This window comes from Piliocolobus tephrosceles, chromosome 2, assembly GCF_002776525.5.
Source record: "Piliocolobus tephrosceles isolate RC106 chromosome 2, ASM277652v3, whole genome shotgun sequence".
Taxonomy (NCBI): Eukaryota; Metazoa; Chordata; class Mammalia; order Primates; family Cercopithecidae; genus Piliocolobus; species Piliocolobus tephrosceles.
Window position 1 is genome coordinate 70,723,064 of NC_045435.1, and position 18,932 is coordinate 70,741,995.

The window sequence follows — 18,932 nt, forward strand, 5'->3', positions numbered from 1 at the left end:
AGATTCCACCCATGGGGTCGAAGATTCTATCTTTACTCAGTCTTCTTTGACAGTACTCCAGAATGAGGAGCAGAGATTGGGTGACCCCAGTACAGCCTGAAAAGAGTAGAATTCTAAGCTCCCTCTTCAGTCTTTGCTGCTTGGGTGGTGGTGGAACTACAGTCTTTTTCTGTGGTATTTGACTGAAGTAGAGCAGTTATTGTCTAACAGTTTTCTTTATTGCCAGTTTCCCTCCTTCTTCCCTAATTCTTTAGCTAGGAAGAGTGGGCTTTTTGGTGGTGGTTGTTGTTGTTGTTGTTGTTTTCCTTCATCCCAGTTGGGTTTTACCCATTCCTGGGTTCTTCAGCTCTGATTCTGGGATATATGAGACATAAAGAAAACTCATGAAACTCATCACCATGTTGAGGTTTGTCCCAAGGTTCCTAGTCGGTCTGCCTTTTTCTCTTTACATTTTAGACATCTTAATTTCCTAGATCCAAAGCCTATAGTTGTACTTAGTGGGAGGAATAGGGAAATGTATGTCTGCCCTATCTTTACAGAAGGGGAAGTGTCACCTTCTTTATATTTTTCATAGATAGCAAGTGAGACATTGACTTGACTGTATAATCCAGAACACTTACTAACAAGAGCTGTTGAGTTGGCATGAGGTGTTTGCTAGTAACATGGTTTTAAAGTAGAATAATAAGTACTAAGAAAACTAGTTCTGTGTGTTCATCCAGTTCTTTTATTTCCAGCTCTTCTAAGGGACCCTGAACTGTGAAGTCACTAATGGAAGGGCAAAGTGGGTGAGGAGCTGAGAAATGAATAACTCACCCCACCATCTGGTCTGCTGCAGTTCAGAAAGTCACATGATGTTACCAAGTTAGATCTTCTCCTCTGTGTTTATTGGAGGTGCCAAATGCTATATTTAAGCCAAGAACTGATTTTGAAAATATTTTTCTACTTCTGTTTTGTCAAACGTGTTCTCTGGCATATTATGTTAGGGCTTGTTCTGCTAAAGCTTAGCAGAGCCTTCTGTTTCTTCAAGCTGATTTGGCTTGCACCACTCAAAACATTAGACCCTCATTTTGGAACAGAAGTCTTCTCTAGAGAAAGCACTAAGTATGATTTAATTTCCAGGCAGGTAATACCTATCAAATGAGAGGTGGAGCTTTATTCTTTAATTGTTATTCTTTTATATAAGGCACTTTTTAAAAAAGCTATTTTCTGCTTAAGCCTGTTTGACTACATTTTCTCTTTCCAGAATCTTTCTAATTATGGGGAGAAAAGCAAATGTTAAGCTAGCCTTCTTTTTATCAAGAAAAAGGATAGAAAATGTAACCGATTTACTTTCATGATTTGATTTTGCTTAAACTTTTGAGACACCAGTATGACTTAGTATGTATAAATAGAGCTTACATATCAAGGTTATAGATAGGGCGGACGTCTAGCTAAGTCATTATAAAAACACTTTATTCAAAATTTTGGTATCTGGTTGAAGAAGATGGTTTTCTGCTAGGCTTAAGTATTTTTGGTTTGCCGATGTAAAATTCTCAAAGGCTTTTCATTCTCTTAGAGTCTTTTGGATAGAAGGTTTGATGGTCATAGCATCTTTGACCAGTGGCAGAGTAATGTCTCGTTAAAGAAAATTGATCGTTCTTGTGAGCACTGAAGGGCTTGATCAAGATATGGGAGTGGCTGCAAGCATTCATTGGTGCTGGTGCTTGAAGAAACCTTTTGAGGTAGCACATGGTTCAGTGTTAGCTGGAGTGTAGAATCCATCAACGAGATAATTACCCAGCTCACAGCAGTCATGTTGAGTTGTGTTTAATTTTGGGGAGCCTTCTATTTGTTCTTTCATCTTTTCCAGTGCTTTCTAAATGTGTTGGTGCTTTGTGCAGCTTCAGAAGTCAGCCTGTGCAACTTTTAAGACATCATTATTATGATTTCAGTGTGGGAAAGCCCTGCATTTGTGATCCCAGCAGGCCCTTTCTCACCTTGCTCTTTGTCATCGATCACAGCCTGGCAGAAACCTTGGGCCCCTAACCCATCCTTCGTATTTGATGTCTGTTCTTCAAACTACGTATCAGTTGCTGATGACTTTTCTCAGGAATTGGTGTGAAAGAGAAAAGTGTGGCTGAGCCACAGTGAGAGACATCAAAGTACAGGTCACTTGGAGTCTCCTGATTCTTTTAGATGAAATTTCTACCCAGCTAATTTGAGTTTTCTTCCCTAGTCAGGGCAGGCAGAAACACAATTTACATTCCCAGGGCTGTGAGTCTAAGAGGATGTTAGAATTTTTCCACTTCCTTATATCTCATTGATGTTCTTCACTCCCATCCCACTCTGTGCACCTGGTTCAGTCTTATATTTCTTCTTTGAAGCTAAGGGCACTTCATCTTAGGAGATTATACAGGATGCTGTATCAGCAGAAGATTCTGTGTGTATATTTTGACAATTAGTGAATCGACTGTGAATTCAGAATCCGAGAAGTAGGGTAGGCTTGGAACCCTGGCTACACATTGGAATTACTAGTGGAGATTAGAGAAAAAAAAAACGATGCCTAGTCCTTCCCTATAGATTCTAAATTGGTCTGAAGTGGGGGCCTAGGCACTGGTGCTATTTTAGACATGCCCCAGGTGATTTCAGTGTTCATTGAAGTTTACATCCTTGTCTTAGAGGTAACAACATTCGGTTGCCACTTCCATTCTGAGTAAGCCTGGCTGATGCCTTGTCGTTAGAACATTGCAGGACACCAGGAGAGAGCAGCTCTGTGCTTTTGCTGTTAGAGCAATGTGGGGAAGCTTAGTGAACTGAATTCCTTCAGGATCTTAGTATAGTTCTCAGTCACCATCACCTACTTTTTATTTTTTAATATAGGCTTATTAGAAAGCAAAAATTCTCAGTTGTGGTTTTGTATCTCCAAGGGTGTGGGTTGCTCTCAAAGGGCATTGCAAAATTTATTTAAAGTCACGTGAATATGTAAAGATAATTTTCTTTCTCATAAGGACTGGGGAATCGAGCCACAAAAAAGAAGGTGTCACAGTTCCCAAAGGCTGAAGTGTGGACCTGTTTCAGTTTGTTCCACTGACAAACGTTTGATCTCCTTCTGTGTTTTGGGAACTATAACGTGTCAGGGACTTGCTTCCCTAATAGGAACACTCATTAGTTGGATTTATTGGTGCATTTGGCATCTTCCTCGCAGTTTTAAGATGTTATTTTAGGATTCGGGTAAATATGTCAGTACATAAGCAATATTTGAAGAGGAAGCTAAGAGAATTTGACTGCTTCAACCCTTGTTGTGAGTAAACATACAACAATGTTGAATTTCTGTGAACTCTTTAGCTTCCCTCCTGTCCTCATGACAGCCCTGTCAGGTAGATGCTATTCCTTTTTTTTTTTTTTTGAGACAGAGTCTCGCTGTGTCACCTAGGCTGGAGTATAGTGGTGCAATCTCGGCTCACTGCAAGCTCCGCCTCCCGGGTTCACACCATTCTCCTGCCTCAGCCTCCCGTGTAGCTGGGACTACAGGCACCCACCACCGTACTCGGCTAATTTTTTGTATTTTTAGTAGAGATGGGGTTTCACTGTGTTAGCCAGGATGGTCTCGATCTCCTGACCTCGTGATCCGCCCGTCTGGGCCTCCCAAAGTGCTGGGATTACAGGCGTGAGCCACCGCGCCCAGCCCCGGTAGATGCTATTCTTATCCCCATTTTTCTGATGAGGAAATGGAGACCCAGAGTGGTTAAATAACTTGACCAAGAACACACAGAGGCAGCAGATGGTAAAGTCAGGATGGGAACCTAGGTCTGCCTAGTTCTGCTTTAGCCACTGTCTGTGTCATTTTAATTAGTAGTATCATCCTTCATTCACTCGATCAGTCACATAGTCTATGCCAGCTCCTCCTGTAGGCCAAGAGATTCTATTCTAGGCTAGGAGGATCTCAGTCCTCATAGGAAACTCTCATGGTTTGGGGGTGAGGGGATGACAGACAATAAACAAGGTAAATATATAAATAAGAATTTCAAAGAATGATAACTGCTATGAATACAATAAACCAGAGCAATAGAACGGACACTGATGGAGCAGTGTTTTTTAGATACAGTTTTCAGGGAAGGCCTCTCAAACCTGTGTTCCCAGCACTAAACCCTGCTGCCTCTCACACAGCAGCCCTGTGCTAGAAGAAATGTATGGAAATACATGTATGTACATATCAAATCTTAACAACTTGGAATCATCCCCAATATAAGCCCTTTTGCAATTTTCTCTTTCTCTCTTTCTTTCTTTCTTTCTTTCTTTCTTTCTTTCTTTCTTTCTTTCTTTCTTTCTTTCTTTCTTTCTTTCTCTCTTTCTCTCTCTCTCTCTTTCTCTCTTTCTCTCTCTCCCTTCCTTTCTTTTCTTTTCTTTCTTGAGTCAGGTTCTCGCTGTCACCTAGGCTGGAATGCAGTGATGCCATCATGCATCACTGCAGCCTTGACTCCCCAGGCTCAGGTGATCCTCCCAACTCAGCCTCCCAAGTAGCTGGGACTACAGGCATGCACCACCATACCTGGCTAATTTTTTGTTTTTGTTTTGTAGAGACAGGGTTGTGCCATGTTGCTTGCCCAGGCTGGTCTTGAACTCCTGCGGTCAAGTGATCTGTCTGCCTTGGCCTCCCAAAGTGCTGGGATTACAGGCATGAACCACCATGCCCAGCTTGCAATATTTTTTTTTTCTAATATGCTCTTTGTTCTAAAAGAAAAATAAGAAAGAAGATTCCACATATGTATAAAGGGGCACTTAAGTATAACTATCGCCAATTACTGTATGTTTCCCCATCCCCAGGGTGGAACTGTCACACTAGGTTGGTCACAGTAACTAGGGAATACACCATGCATTTAGTTTGGAGCTGCCAAGAATGGGGATGCCGAATGTCCAGAGTTTCATGGAACAAATGTGCAGACAAAGAATTGTCCTGCCCAAGATGACAGTGGTACTCCTTTTGAGAAACTCTAGGCAAAACCTGCAATGGGCTTGAACTTGTGTATATTGAAGCCTTTGTGTTGAAGGGATAAGATTTGGTTGGCTAGGTCTGAAGTTTTTTTGTACTTGGAATTAGTTGAGGTCTTTCCTATTTGATGGCAAATAGGATCTTGACCTGATCCAGTTTACTTCATTCTGCGCCTTCTCTCCTTTCTCTGGATATGTTAAATGACGAGATAGAAAATAGCTTATTGTGTGTGTGTGTGTGTGTGTGTGTGTGTGTGTTTTCCCTTATAAACATAGTTAAAAAAAAAAAAGCTGTAGCACTTTGGGTTGCCAGTTTGCTCTCTAGTCAAGAAAAAAATGATCATTAAGGGCAATGTTACTATGTGACCAGTGAGCCTGTCAGAGGGGAAACCAGGATGGCAGATGTGATAGGGTTGTCTTACATAAATCACCTTCCATTGTGGAGGTTGGCATATGGCCAGTGAGTGTCCTAATTACTGAATGACTTTTATAGCCCCATTATTTATAATCACTTTTGAATAGCAGCTGGAAGACTACCGTGAAATGGAATGAAAATAGTGGAGTGTGAAAATTATAATCGTTTATGGAATTATGGAGATTAGAAATATCTGATGATCAGCCTAGAACTCTCTCCCCTAAATAGTTTTTAAACAAGCGTACTATACACCACATTCTTGAAAAATGAGAGCTGTGGTCAGTCAGAGAGATGAGTCTTAATGATTTAAGAATGTTTAACTTAGTGGGTCGGCAACATATGAAATAAGTCTAGAACTTGTACACAACCACATTTACATAAAATAGGTGTCCCCTCTCCTCCCTTACCCCAATCCCTCCCTCTGCCCCAGGACTATGGCGATTACTTGTGACTCTCTCTTTTGTTTCTGACTTTGAAACTATTTAAAGAAAGGTGCTGGCCGGGCGCCGTGGCTCAAGCCTGTAATCCCAGCACTTTGGGAGGTCGAGACGGGCGGATCACGAGGTCAGGAGATCGAGACCATCCTGGCTAACACGGTGAAACCCCGTCTCTACTAAAAAATACAAAAAACTAGCCAGGCGAGGTGGCGGGCGCCTGTAGTCCCAGCTACTTGGGAGGCTGAGGCAGGAGAATGGCATAAACCCGGGAGGTGGAGCTTGCAGTGAGCTGAGATCCGGCCACTGCACTCCAGCCTGGGCGACAGAGCGAGACTCCGTCTCAAAAAAAAAAAAAGAAAGGTGCTGTGCAAAGAATAGACTCAAGGATGCTCTGTTGATGGGAAATTGTGTCACTTTTCTCAGACCCATCAAATGATGTGTGTATCACGGTAGTCTCTGCTCTCATAGTCCAGTAGAAATTGAAGCGACCTACTATACTGTAACAGTCTGAATGAGATTTCCCAATGTAGGTCAGAGTGCCTAGAACTCTGGCCCCAGCCAACTGTTGCATGAATGACGTCAGATCATACTAGAATATGGTTTGCAATCCAGATTATCTATTCCTGTCTGTTTATAAATTGGGTTAGGCCTGGGAGAGTAGGAGAACATTTGTGTTAATTACTATGAATGGTCAAGGCTGTGGAATACCAATGGGATCTCAGTTGGATTTGCATAAAAACATTTAAAACATGCTTACCTGTTAGCAGATTCCTAAAACTCTGGAGTACAAGGCTTTACCCGTGGGTGCTGGTTCATGGAAACTAACCTGCTTAGATGCCTTGGCTGAGTGTTCTCTGGAAGCCTGTGCCATTCAGATGTCACTCTCCTGGTTTCTTCATATGGTAGGCATTGAGAGGGCTATTTGGACAACTTTATAATGTGGCAGTTTAGAAGGAAAGTCAGTCTTTGGTTTCTATATTGGATTCACATAGATGTTTTACAGTGTCCTTATGACTCTAACTGCTTTTAAAAATAATTATTGGCTGGGTACAGTGGCTCACACCCGTAATCCCAGCACTTTGGGAGGCCGAGGGGGGAGGATCATGAGGTTAGGAGTTTGAGACCACCCTGGCCAACATGGTGAAACATCTCTACTAAAAATACAAAAATTAGCTGGGTGTGGTGGCACACGCCTGTAGTCCCGGCTACTTGGGAGGCTGAGGTGGGAGAATCGCCTGGACCTGGGAAGTGGAGGTTGTAGAGAGCTGAGACCACACCTTTATACTCCAGCCTGTCTCAAAAATGTATATATATATTTTATTTTACTTTTTTATTTTGAAAGTTTCCAAACCCACACTTGTGTTGAAAAAACAACAAAATATATACTCCCATCACCAGGATTCACCAGCTGTTAACATCTTGCTACACCAATCCCATCTGTCCATATTTATACCTGTTTCCACTTTGCTAAGTTATCTGAGTTTAGGGTATAGATATCATGATACCTCATCCCCAAATAAGCAAAAATTACCACAAAATGATGACATTTTCCTACAAGCGGTGATGTAGTTGTCACTTATCAACATTCATTCAGTAACATCATCAAACTTTGAGTTCATAGTCAACATTCCCTTAGCTGAGCCATAAACATCTTTGTTGTTTTTATTTTTCTTAATTCCAGATCTAGTCAAGCTTACACACTGCATTGTTATGAGCCTTGGTAAAAGTAACAATTTGCTGCACACTTACTATGTATTATTCTAGATATTGGATTAGTGCATGATCTCATGAAGCTGCACAGCCCTTTTGAGCAGATACTATTATTATCCCTACCTGATCGACTAGGGAACTGAGGCTCAGAGAAGTTCAGCAACATGCCCAAGGCAAGCTGGTGAATTTGGGGCCTGGATCTGAACTAATCAAGCCTCGCTTGAAGTTCAGCTCTCTTAACCATATGCTACTGAAAGAAACACATTCTGTAGGGACATTGATCATATCCACAAATTTCCACAACACCAACTATGCCTTTGGGAGACTTTCCAGAAGCAGAAACTGTCTTTAAAACCTTTGCAAGTTCAAGGACTTAAATATAGAAAGAATATGTGTTGGTTTTTTGCTTTTATTTTCTATGCTGGTGCTTCCTGGTTTGTCTTTATCATCATTCTGATTGTGAACCTTTCCTAGACCTCTCTGGTCAAGAACACAGATAGTCATACTGCCCCAGATTTGAGTCGCATCTCCTCCGTTGGTTGCTACCTGGGTGATGGGGAGCTTCTGAGCCTCAGTTTATGCTTCTGTAAAATGAGACTAGCAATCTTAGTGGGTGGGAGTAAGGATTATAAAGTTATTGCTTAGTACTGCTATCTGGCTCATTGAAAGTGCTTAATAAATGTTCACTGTCATCTCGAGTACAGTTGGTCCAGTTAGAATTCTAATAGAGTATCTTTTCAAGAATTTGGAGTATTCTTGAAGGGCCCAGACACCTGTGTCTTTAGATTCCACTCAGCATTCTGAATGTAGAGACACTTGATTTCAGCTTTTGGTGAGGCCATGCAGCTGTTTATGAGGGCATGCCATAAGCTCACATCAGCTATATTACTTTACCAATAGGGGAACATTGTCTTTCTGCTTTTTGTATATAAATCCTTTGTTTATTTTTTTCTGAACAGATGTTATTCCACTATCTAGTTTAACTGGAATAAATACAAGAACCACCAAAGGCTGTAAATAATGAAAAAATCAAGATGATGGAATTTAAACCTAAGCTTGCTTTTCCATGCTTAATTCAAATTTTTTCTCACTGTGGGATGAAATTTATAATAAAAAGATTCACCAAGAGAAAAGAACAGAGAAGGCAAGCAGAAAATGATAATAAAGCGGATTTCCTGAAGTGCTAGCAAAATGTTTCATGCTTGCTCATGCGGGGAGTTAAATGTAAATGGTAGCTTCTTGAGCTTCATCAGCATACATAAATCTGTCTCGCAGCCTCTCTCTCACATCACACTCACCACACGTTTCTTTTTTATTTATATTTTTTAACTTTTTTAGAAACATGACTAAAAGAACAATAGTCTTTGTACCATTCGGGGAATAGCTTCCATCTCTGCATGTGTGATGAGGTACCCACTATCTGTAGTCATGTGTGGTGTGTGCCTTTTATTGGCAGCCCCATAGTGGGGTGGCAGCACTTGAGATTAGTGAGAGATGAGGACTTGCTGTGAGAAATAGAGCCTAGCTCCGCATATTCCATTAGGGGGCTTTTGGTGTGGCTCAGACCATTGGTCTACAAACCTTAGCAGATGTTAGAATCATCTGGAAGGCTTGTTAAAACACAGATTGCTGAACCTCCACCCCTAGAATTTCTAATTGTATCAAGTCCTGGGGTAGAGACCAGTCATTTTTATTTCATGTAAGTTTCTGGGTATTGCTACTGCTGCCAGTCTCACAGGACCATACTTAGAGAACCACTGGCTTAGACTAACCTGGGAGACAATGAACACCCTCCACCTCCACACCAATTATTACTTGAACTCTGCCCCAACAATTACTTAAGGAGAATTCCTTACCTGGAGAGGCAGAACCAACATCTAGACCAGGATTTAGCAAACTGTGGCCCAAGGGGCAAATCTACTGCCTCTTTCTGTAAATAAACTTTCATTGAAAAACAACTTCATGTACATGTTGTCACTGGCTGCTTTCACACTACAGAAGCAGAATTGAGCAGTTGGATAGAGTTCATATGCACTATGAAGGCTGGAAAATAGTTGTTATCTTAGCTTTTTATGGAAATATTTTGCTGACCTCTGACCTAGACCAATTGAATGTTTAGAGAAGGGAAGTTGGAAGTAATTATATAAAGACAGGCCCACTGAAATGTTCTTTATTTGTGTATTTTTTTAGATGTGAGAAGTTTTTGTTTTTTTAGTTGAATAAATATGATCATGGCAGTCATTCATTATTTCTCACTAAGCCATTTTCCAAATTAATTTTCTTACTGGAACAAGCAGTTTCTCAAAATGAAGGGAACAGTTTTACTATTGTGTAGTCTCTTTAATACATTGTTGACATCTGTTCAAATTATTGGTGGAAAAATTTTTAAAAACCATAACTAAAATGTGAAAAATAATTCTCATTTTGACACTGTAATTGTCAGGTGAGTTATGTTGAATGTCTTCCAGATTTGGTAGAAACTGCCGTAACCTTTATGTAAAGTATTTTGTGAGTATTTATCAAGAACCTTTAAAATAATATTCATACTGATCGATCTTGTAATTCTACTTCTAGGAAATTTCAGCAAATTTTATGTTTAAAGGTTTTTTTATTACAGCATTATGGCATAATCTTGGCTCACTACAACCTCTGCCTCCTGGGTTCAAGCGATTCTCCTGCCTTAGTCTCCCAAGTAGCTGGGATTACAGGAGCTTGCCACCAAGCCTGTCTAATTTTTTTGTATTTTTGGTAGAGGTGGGGTTTCACCATGTTGGCCAAGCTGGTCTCGAACTGCTGACCTCCTGTGACCTCCTGTGATCCACCCGCCTCAGCCTCCCAAAGTGCTGGGGTTACAGGCATGAGCCACCGCATCCAGCCGCAAATGTCTATTAACATGAAACTCATAATATTGCCGTGAGTTTATGTACCTATTTTGGAGCCATTTAAAATAAAGCTGGATGAAGGAAAGCTAATACGATGTTTCTGGAGGGAATTTGTATCAAGGACCTTAAACATTTTTGTGCTTTTTGTTCCAATATCTCCACTTCAAAGATCTCAAGAAAATAATCAGAAGTACACAGATCGATTTTGTGCAAGGAGGATAATCAAAGTAGAAACAATTTTTATGCCTACTAATTGGTAATAGGTTAAATACGTTGTGATGAATTGATGAGATAAAATACTATATAGCCCTTAAAAGTATATTTTTGAGCACTAATATTGCAAATGCTTATGAATTATTTGTTAGAATATGTAGATATAAATCCACATATGTGACATGATCCCACACATCCTATACTTAAAAGGTACCTAATAGATCTCTGTATTCCACTCAAAGCTGTTCATTACTAGTTGAGCACAAACATTGGTTTCCTTTTTGACTCCATTGCATGTGGGGTCTTCCTCCATCATGTCGCCAAACCGTATCAGTTCCAGGTTTAAATTGCATCTCTTCTCTGCCCCTTCCTGCCCTTCTTCCCAGACACTCCCTTAGTCCAGGCCGCTTTAGGATTGTGTGATCAGCTCTACTGGCTTCTTCTGACTCTCGCCTCTACACATGACCCTGTGTGTGCATACACACTACACAACTGCAAAAGAAACCTCGATATTTAGATCATGTCCTCTACCTCCATGACTCAAATCCTGTCAGTGCATTCTTACACATGTAGAATAATATGCATGCTCTTTATCATGGCCTGCAAGGCACAGAATTGTCTAGCCACTGCTTCTCTCTCTCTCTTTTTAAAAATTTCAATAGTATTTGGGGTACAGGTGGCTTTTGGTTATATGGATGAGTTCTTTAGTGGTGAATTCTGAGATTTTAGTGCATCTGTCACCGAGCAGTGCACACGGCACCCAGTGTGTAGTCTTTTATCCCTCACCCCTCTCTCGATCTCCCTTCCTACATCCCCAAAGTCCATTATATCACTCTGTATGTCTTTTTGTCCTCATAGCTTAGCTCCTGCTTATAAGTGAGAACATATGGTATTTGGCTTTCCATTGCTTCACTTAGAATAATGGCCTCCAGCTTCATCTAAGTTGCTGCAAAGACATTATTTTGTTCCTTTTTATGGCTGAGTAGTATTCCATGGTGTATAGATACCACATTTTTCATTATCCACTAGTGCTTCTCTTTTTAACCTCAACCTGAGACACCCTCTGTTAGAGCTTCATGCTGTTTCTCTAGCATACCAACCTCTTTCCTACTTCCAAAACTTTTGCACATGCCGTTCACTCTGCCTGGAATATTCTTTCCCCAACATTTTGCAGACCTAGCTAGCCTCTCATCCTCCTTTCGTTCTCACCTTAACAATTGCCTCTGCCTGGAGGTCATCTCTGTTCATCCTTCCTAAAGCAGGCGTGTACCTTGCTGCTCAGGGGCTCTGTGTTGTCCTTGTTGCATCCTCAGGGGTCACAGGTGTTTAGCTCTAGGCACTTAATAAATACATGTTGAATTAGTGAATGAAACTCCCCAAATGTGTAAGTGTATTATAAATGTGCATGTATGTTTATAGGTATGTAGACATACAGAGGAGACCGTACCAAAATATTAATTGGGCTGTAAATGAAGTCACAGGTTATTTTAACTTTCTTTGTTGTGCTTTTGTGTATTTTTAAAATCTTGTGATTAATTCATACTTTTTTTTATTGTGGGTAAATATATACAACATAAAGTTGACCATTTTTCCCTTTTTTAAGTGTGTGGTTCTGTAGCATTAAGTACATTTATATTGTTGTGCATCTGTCACCAACTTCCATTTCTAAAACTTTTTCAGCATCCACAACTGAAACTCCACACCCATTAAAGGGTAACTCTCCAGTGATTTATATTGCTTTTACAGTAAGAAAAAATTGTAGAAAATATATTAGAAAAAACAAGTAGCAAACATCCTTTTCAGACAAAGCTCACTTAAATGAATTTTGGGTTGTGAGTTCGAGTGACTAGAAAACAAGTTAATTTGTTTTTCAATTTGTAATTTTGTGTTTAAAAAATCCTATTCTTTATAAAACTGAAGTGCCGAACTGATGGATTTTTTTTTTTTTTTTTTTTTTTTTGCTGTAATAGCTCCAATGCAGTACAAACCATTTGTTGTTGCCCTAATAAATGGACTTTTCCTACAACTATAATCATTTTTTGAAGAAATTGTGTGCTAAAGCAGAATCACCTGAAAGTGTGATTAGTTCAAAATCCTTATGCAAGTTCTCCTTAGCATTGACAATTTGAAATGTATTTCAGTGTCAATTCTAATTGTAATGAAATACCATTCTTCGACCTTCTGGATGTGGATGTAGCTGTGGAGCTCATGTAATACAGACAGGGAATTGTATTCTGCCCTCTCAGTCACAGATGGATACATTAAGAAGACTGCGAAGTGTTTCCTCGGGAAACCTGGTTTCTTGACCACAAAGATTCTTTCTACTGAGCAACATTCCATTTCGGATCTCTATCCTAGGAGGTGGAGATCAGTCCAAGCAGGGTCCCCTCATCATCCATCACCTTGAAAAGATGTTTCTGGTAAGAGTTGGCCGAAAACTCTCTAGCAGGTGAGAGAAAAATTTGGAGAAGCGACATGTCTCAGTTATATTAGGGGATCATTTTATGTTTAAATAATGACAAGCAAAGTTTATACCATAAGTAAGTGCCAAAGAAACCCTATCCAGAATATGTAAGAATATCTCTTTATCAAGAATAACTAGATAACCTAATAGGAAAACGTACAAGAAACGTGAACAGGCAAGTCACAGAAAGGAAAACATAAAAGACAATTTAAAAACTATAATAGAATGTTCAGTCTCAGTTGTAATCAGTAATTATAAATTAATATAACACCAAGATATCATTTTATATTTAGTAGATTAGGAAGCATTTATAAAGTTGGAATGTGCAGAAAGAAGTTGGTGGCAGCTGGATGGAATGCTAAGGTGGCCCTTGGCTGGCATCTGGGAACTTGCATTTCAAAGAATTTCTTCTATTCTAATAACCGATGAGTGGACTCACTATATCTAGACTGTATGCCCAAATGCTATCATTTATACTTTTTTTTCCCGGGCGTCTGGAGATTTATTTTGTGCCAGGCAAAGGCTGCTTACATGACCAACTCCCAGTAAAAGCCCTGGGCCCTGGATGCCTAAGGAGCTTCTCTCGTGGGCAGCTTTTCACATGGGTTCTTTGGGGGATGTACATGTGTCCTATGTGATGCCATTTGGAGAGGACACTGAGAAACTTATACCGATTTTCTCTGGACTTTGTTCTGTGAGGCTTTTTCCTTTGCTGTTTTTACTTTGTATCTTTTTGCTAGAATAAACCATCGCCATGAGTACAACTATATAACAAGTCCTCTGAATCTTCTTAGTGAATCATCCAGTCAGGAGTGGTCTTGGGGACCTGAAAGATAGTGACAATAGCAAATGTTGGCCTAAGTGTGGGAAAACAGGACTGCCAAAACTATTTATGGAAAGGCAAATTGGTACCACCATTTTGGGGATGAATTCAAAAATATTAAAATAAGTCGAAGATATCTATGTCCATTTTTAGGTTTAGATAATCTAGAGAGGAAAAACCCCACACATTTGCTAAAAAAAAAGTTGGGGGAGGGAGGCATTACAGAGACTTTTATAGCAGCATTGTTTATATTGGAAATAGCTTAATTTTCTATGAAGGATAAATATATTTTGGTTTATTTTAATATTGAATATTATACAACATTTAAAATAACAAAAATTACATCCATCAAACGTGATTAACATTCTGTAAACTCATATGGGTGAAAAAAAGCAGCGTTATATTGCTGTAAATGTAAAAGACACAGAATTCCAGATGTATGGATAAGGTACAGAAATATAAAATAATGGCAGATCAAGAGAGCATCTAAGCCCCATTTTCCCCATTTAAGATATAAAATTGTCTTACATTAAGCTCTGAACCCCTTTCTTGGAAAAAGCTCTACATATAGTCGTATGTTGCATAATGCCTGGAATACATTCTGAGAAATGTGGTCTTAGGTGATTTAGTCGTGCACACATCATAGAGTGCACTTAACATAAACCCAGTTGGTATAGCCTACTACACACACCTATGCTATATAGTATAGCCCATTGCTCCTAAGGTACAATCTGCACAGCGTGTTACTTTCCTGAATACTGTAGGTATTTGTAACACAATGGTAAGTGTTTGTGAATCTAAACATATGCGAACAGAGAGAGGTACAGAAAAAATACAGTGTTGTAATTTTGGACCCATGGTACATATGGTTTTGACTGGAACTTTGCTATATGGTGTATGACTGTATTTCTGACCTATATTCTCTTTTCTATTTACAAAACAAATCTTGAATTTCAGAGAAAGTGAAGATGCTATGACAAACTATCTTCTAACTTATTTTATTGGCTCACTGCCCTTGACAATTAATTTATAGATATGTCCCTTGAATAATTGGCAATTAATTTGATATTAGATGCCAAAATGTACAGTATTTTTAATAGAATGTGAAGGTTGAGGCTTTTCATGTCCAAATGTCATGGAACTCAAAGTAAATGTTAACTGGCAGCATAGTAAACCCTGTCCTTTTGCACATCTGCAGTAGAGGGGAGTTTTAGTTTGATGACCATAAACCCTAGCTACCTTGGTTAGTTTGAATATAAGCTTAGGTGTAAACCAAGAGCTTATACTTAAGAATGCCTTCCAGGTGGGGCACGGTGGCTCACACTTTTAATCCCAGCGCTTTGGGAGGCTGAGACAGAAGGATTGCTTGAGCCCAGGAGTTCAAGACCAGCCTGGGCAACATAGCAAGAACCTGTATCTACAAAAATTTAAAAAATAGCTGGACATAATGGTGCATGCCTGTAGTCCCAGCTACTTGGGAAGCTGAGGCTGGAGGATTGCTTGAGCCTGAAAGGTCAAGGCTACTGTGAGCCATGATAACACCAATGCACTCCAGCCTGGGTGATAGGGTGAGACTCTGTCTCCAGAAAAATAAAAAAAAATAGAATGCTTTCCAATCTATATGCCCCTGGTTTATCTTGATAGTTACCACATGTAATCCATAAGGATGTACAAATCTTTGTTATATATGTGATAAAAAGATACTGTATCTGAAAACTCCTTTGGAAGGTTGCTTTTGATTTAAGCATTTTGGATATCATAGACATCTTTGCCATGGCTCAAATGATAACTGTTCGTGTCTTTTTAATGTCAAGAACTCTTGTCACCTAAAAGAAATTTAAAACCCTACATTGCAGGCAATGGGAATTTTGCTGGTAAACATTATTTTTTAACTCAATTTCTAGAGCGCTTTATACCTCAAGCTAGAGTTAGCAGATAGAGAGATGACATACCAGTGACTTACTAGTTGATTTCATTTCCTGAACTTCAGCTCCAGCACAATGCCTGGAATATATTAAGCACACACTAAATGTTTGTTAATGAGTTTACATAGGTCCACATTATTTTAGCACAAGTAGATTTTTATTTACTTCTAGAAACACTAGAAATATCCTTTCATCCAAATCTCCATAGGTCTTTATTTTGTTTCTAGCTATTTCTAAGCCAATAGAATAAGTTTTGTTTGCATGGATTTTTTTTTAAAAAGATTAAGAGTTCATGTCTGGACTGATTTTCTTTCTTTGGCCCCTCACCTCGACAATCGTCCATTCAACAACATAATAATTATAATTTCCATCTTTCACTGAGTGCTTTCTTTTTGCCAGGCACTGCTGAATGTATCATCCCATTTAATCCTCACAACAATCTTGTGACAGAGCTAATGTTACATCAGTGTTCTATTTTTTACATTTGAGGAAAGCAAGGTTCAGAGATTAAGCCCTGTGCTCAGACTCACCAGCTGATAAACAGTTGAGCCAGGATTCAGAAGTAGGCACGTCTGGCTTAACTACCTAGATTTACTTTCTTTTTCCTTCACTTCAACTCTCTAAAGAGAGAACTATGCAACCTGAACATTGACTCACACCTAGCGCTCATCCAATCATCCAATCATTATATATATTTTAAACTTTTGAAATCGATTTTATTGGTATAGCTTACATATAATAAAACATACTTGTTTGTGTATATAGTTATGTGAATTTTGACAAATATATAAACTCATGTTATTAATCTCGATCAAGAATATTATATTGGGGCCAGGAGTGGTGGCTCACACCTGTAATCCCAGCACTTTGGGATGCCAAGGTGGGCAGATCACTTGAGGGTGGAGTTCAAGACCAGCCTGGCCAACATGGTAGAACCCCATCTCTACTATAAATATGAAAACTCGCCACGCATGGTGGAAGATGCCTGTAATCCCTGCTACTCGGAAGGCTGAGGCATGAAAATCACTTGAGCCTGGGAGGCAGAGGTTGCAGTGAGCTGGGATTGTGCCACTGCACACGAGCCTGGGCAACGAAATGAGGCGTCATCTCAAAAAAAGAAAATATTATATTGGCATCTCCTCCAGAATCTTCCCTTGTGCTCCCCATTTTAAAAAACTGATGTTGAAAATATTATATATTCACAGGATATTACAAAAAATAATATAGAGGCCCCATGTATAGAATCCTCCATGTATAGAAATCATATAGAAGTCCTTCACCCTGTTTTCCCCAATGGGAAAGACCCATAGATCCATAGATCTTATTCCCTCATGCCCTTTGCAGTTAGTTTTTACCTACCTTCAGCTCTCTGTAACAACTAAACTGTTTTCTCTCACTATAAATTAGTCCATTCCAAAAGTTTTTAGTGCATCCCCAAACTTTGTATATGAATGAAATCATGCAATATTTTATCTTTTGTGTCTGACTTCTTTTGCTTAACATTCTGTGTTTGAGATTCATCAGTATTAATGCATGCATTAGTAGTTTCTTTTAATTGCTGTATAGCACCCCAGTGCTTGATTATACCACAGTTTGCTTATTCATTCACCTTCCGATGGACATTTGGATTGTTTCCAATTTTTGGCTATTTGTAAGTAAAGTTGCTGTGAAGATTCATCTGCAAGATTTTTTTTGTGGACTTGTTTTCATTTCTCTCATGTAAGTAAGGGTGGAATTGTTGGGTCACTTGGCTATTGAAGGTATGACTTTCTAAGATACTGACAAATTGTTTTCCTAAGAGGACGAACCATTTTGTGTGCCTGCTAAACAATATATTTGAGTTCCTGTTTCTCTACAACCTTGCCAACACTTGATATTTTCAGTCTTTTTAATTTTTGTTATTCAAGTAGTTATTTAATGGGATCTCATTGTGATTTTATTATTTTTCTTCTAGTGATTAAGGATGTCTAACATCTTTTTATATGCTTAATAGTCACATATATTCCATTGTGAACTGTCTGTTCAAACCTTGTGCTGATTTTTTTGGGGGGGTGGGTTCATGTGGCATGTGGGTGTCTTCGTTCAGTAAATACTTGATGAATGATTGAATGACTTAAGATTGGTTTGAATATGTGTATTTTCCTTTTGAGCACTTGAAACAGTAGATATAATACCAAATAAAATAGCTCAAACTGGGTTTTATTATCTATTTCAAAATGAGCAGGTGTAGCCAGAATCTTATATTGAACGTGATGTTAAAGTAAAGATCAGTAGTTTCCTGCCCTAGGTAGGAAATACCATCATCTTAACCATCACTGTCATCCTCATGATTTACTCTTTTTGACCATAGGGAATTTATCGTTTGAAGACATGAGTTTTATAGCTCACATGACTCCTGGGTGCTGCATTGTTTCTCTAAGGCTAAAAATGCTCTTACCTAATTTGTATCTTGTCTGAAAATGGAAAGACAGTCTCAGCCTAGTTAGTTTTAGCTGTCATTGAACCATCTTTCTCCATTAAGAGTGAATGCTAGTTAGGTTGATCTACAAGCCTTCTGTTGATCCTGTAGACTGTAATTTGTGATTATGATTTTTTAAAATGTGTCTCTTTTCGATGACACATTTTTGTGATAATATCATATTTTTAGCTTTTCTTTTGTTCTGTTAAGTGTAGACAATTGTGAAGAAATAAACACAGACTCACCTAGGTAACTATGCTTTAACAACAACAACAACAAAGCAACATACATTTAGTGTTTGAAAAGCAACACAGGGTAGGGAGATGTCTGTGTCTATGTCTATGTCTGTCCGTCTGTCTGGGTGATGAAGAGTGAAGTCTGCGTATTTATCCCCAGCTCAAGTCCTTTGTCCTAAATGAAATTGTTTTAAAACTTTCTTATGATTCTTCCTATTAATACCCAGTCTCTCCTTTTCCAAATTCATTTTTACAGAAAAGGAATCAGACATTATGCACAGTTCCACACATTTTCTCCCAATATCAACCCATGAAAATCTAGCTTATGCAAAGTAGTTGTTATATGGATGAATTGTGCTTTAATTGCTCCCTTTGGTTGTTACCAGGTTTTTGTTTTTATT

At 39.1% G+C, this 18,932-nt stretch overlaps 1 protein-coding gene across 9 annotated transcripts in view; it reads left to right on the forward strand.

Moving 5' to 3' along the window:
- The window catches only part of MAGI1 (membrane associated guanylate kinase, WW and PDZ domain containing 1), a 685,858-nt gene that overhangs the window by 393,509 nt on the left and 273,417 nt on the right, over window positions 1-18,932 (forward strand). The gene's annotated exons all lie outside the window — the stretch shown is intronic.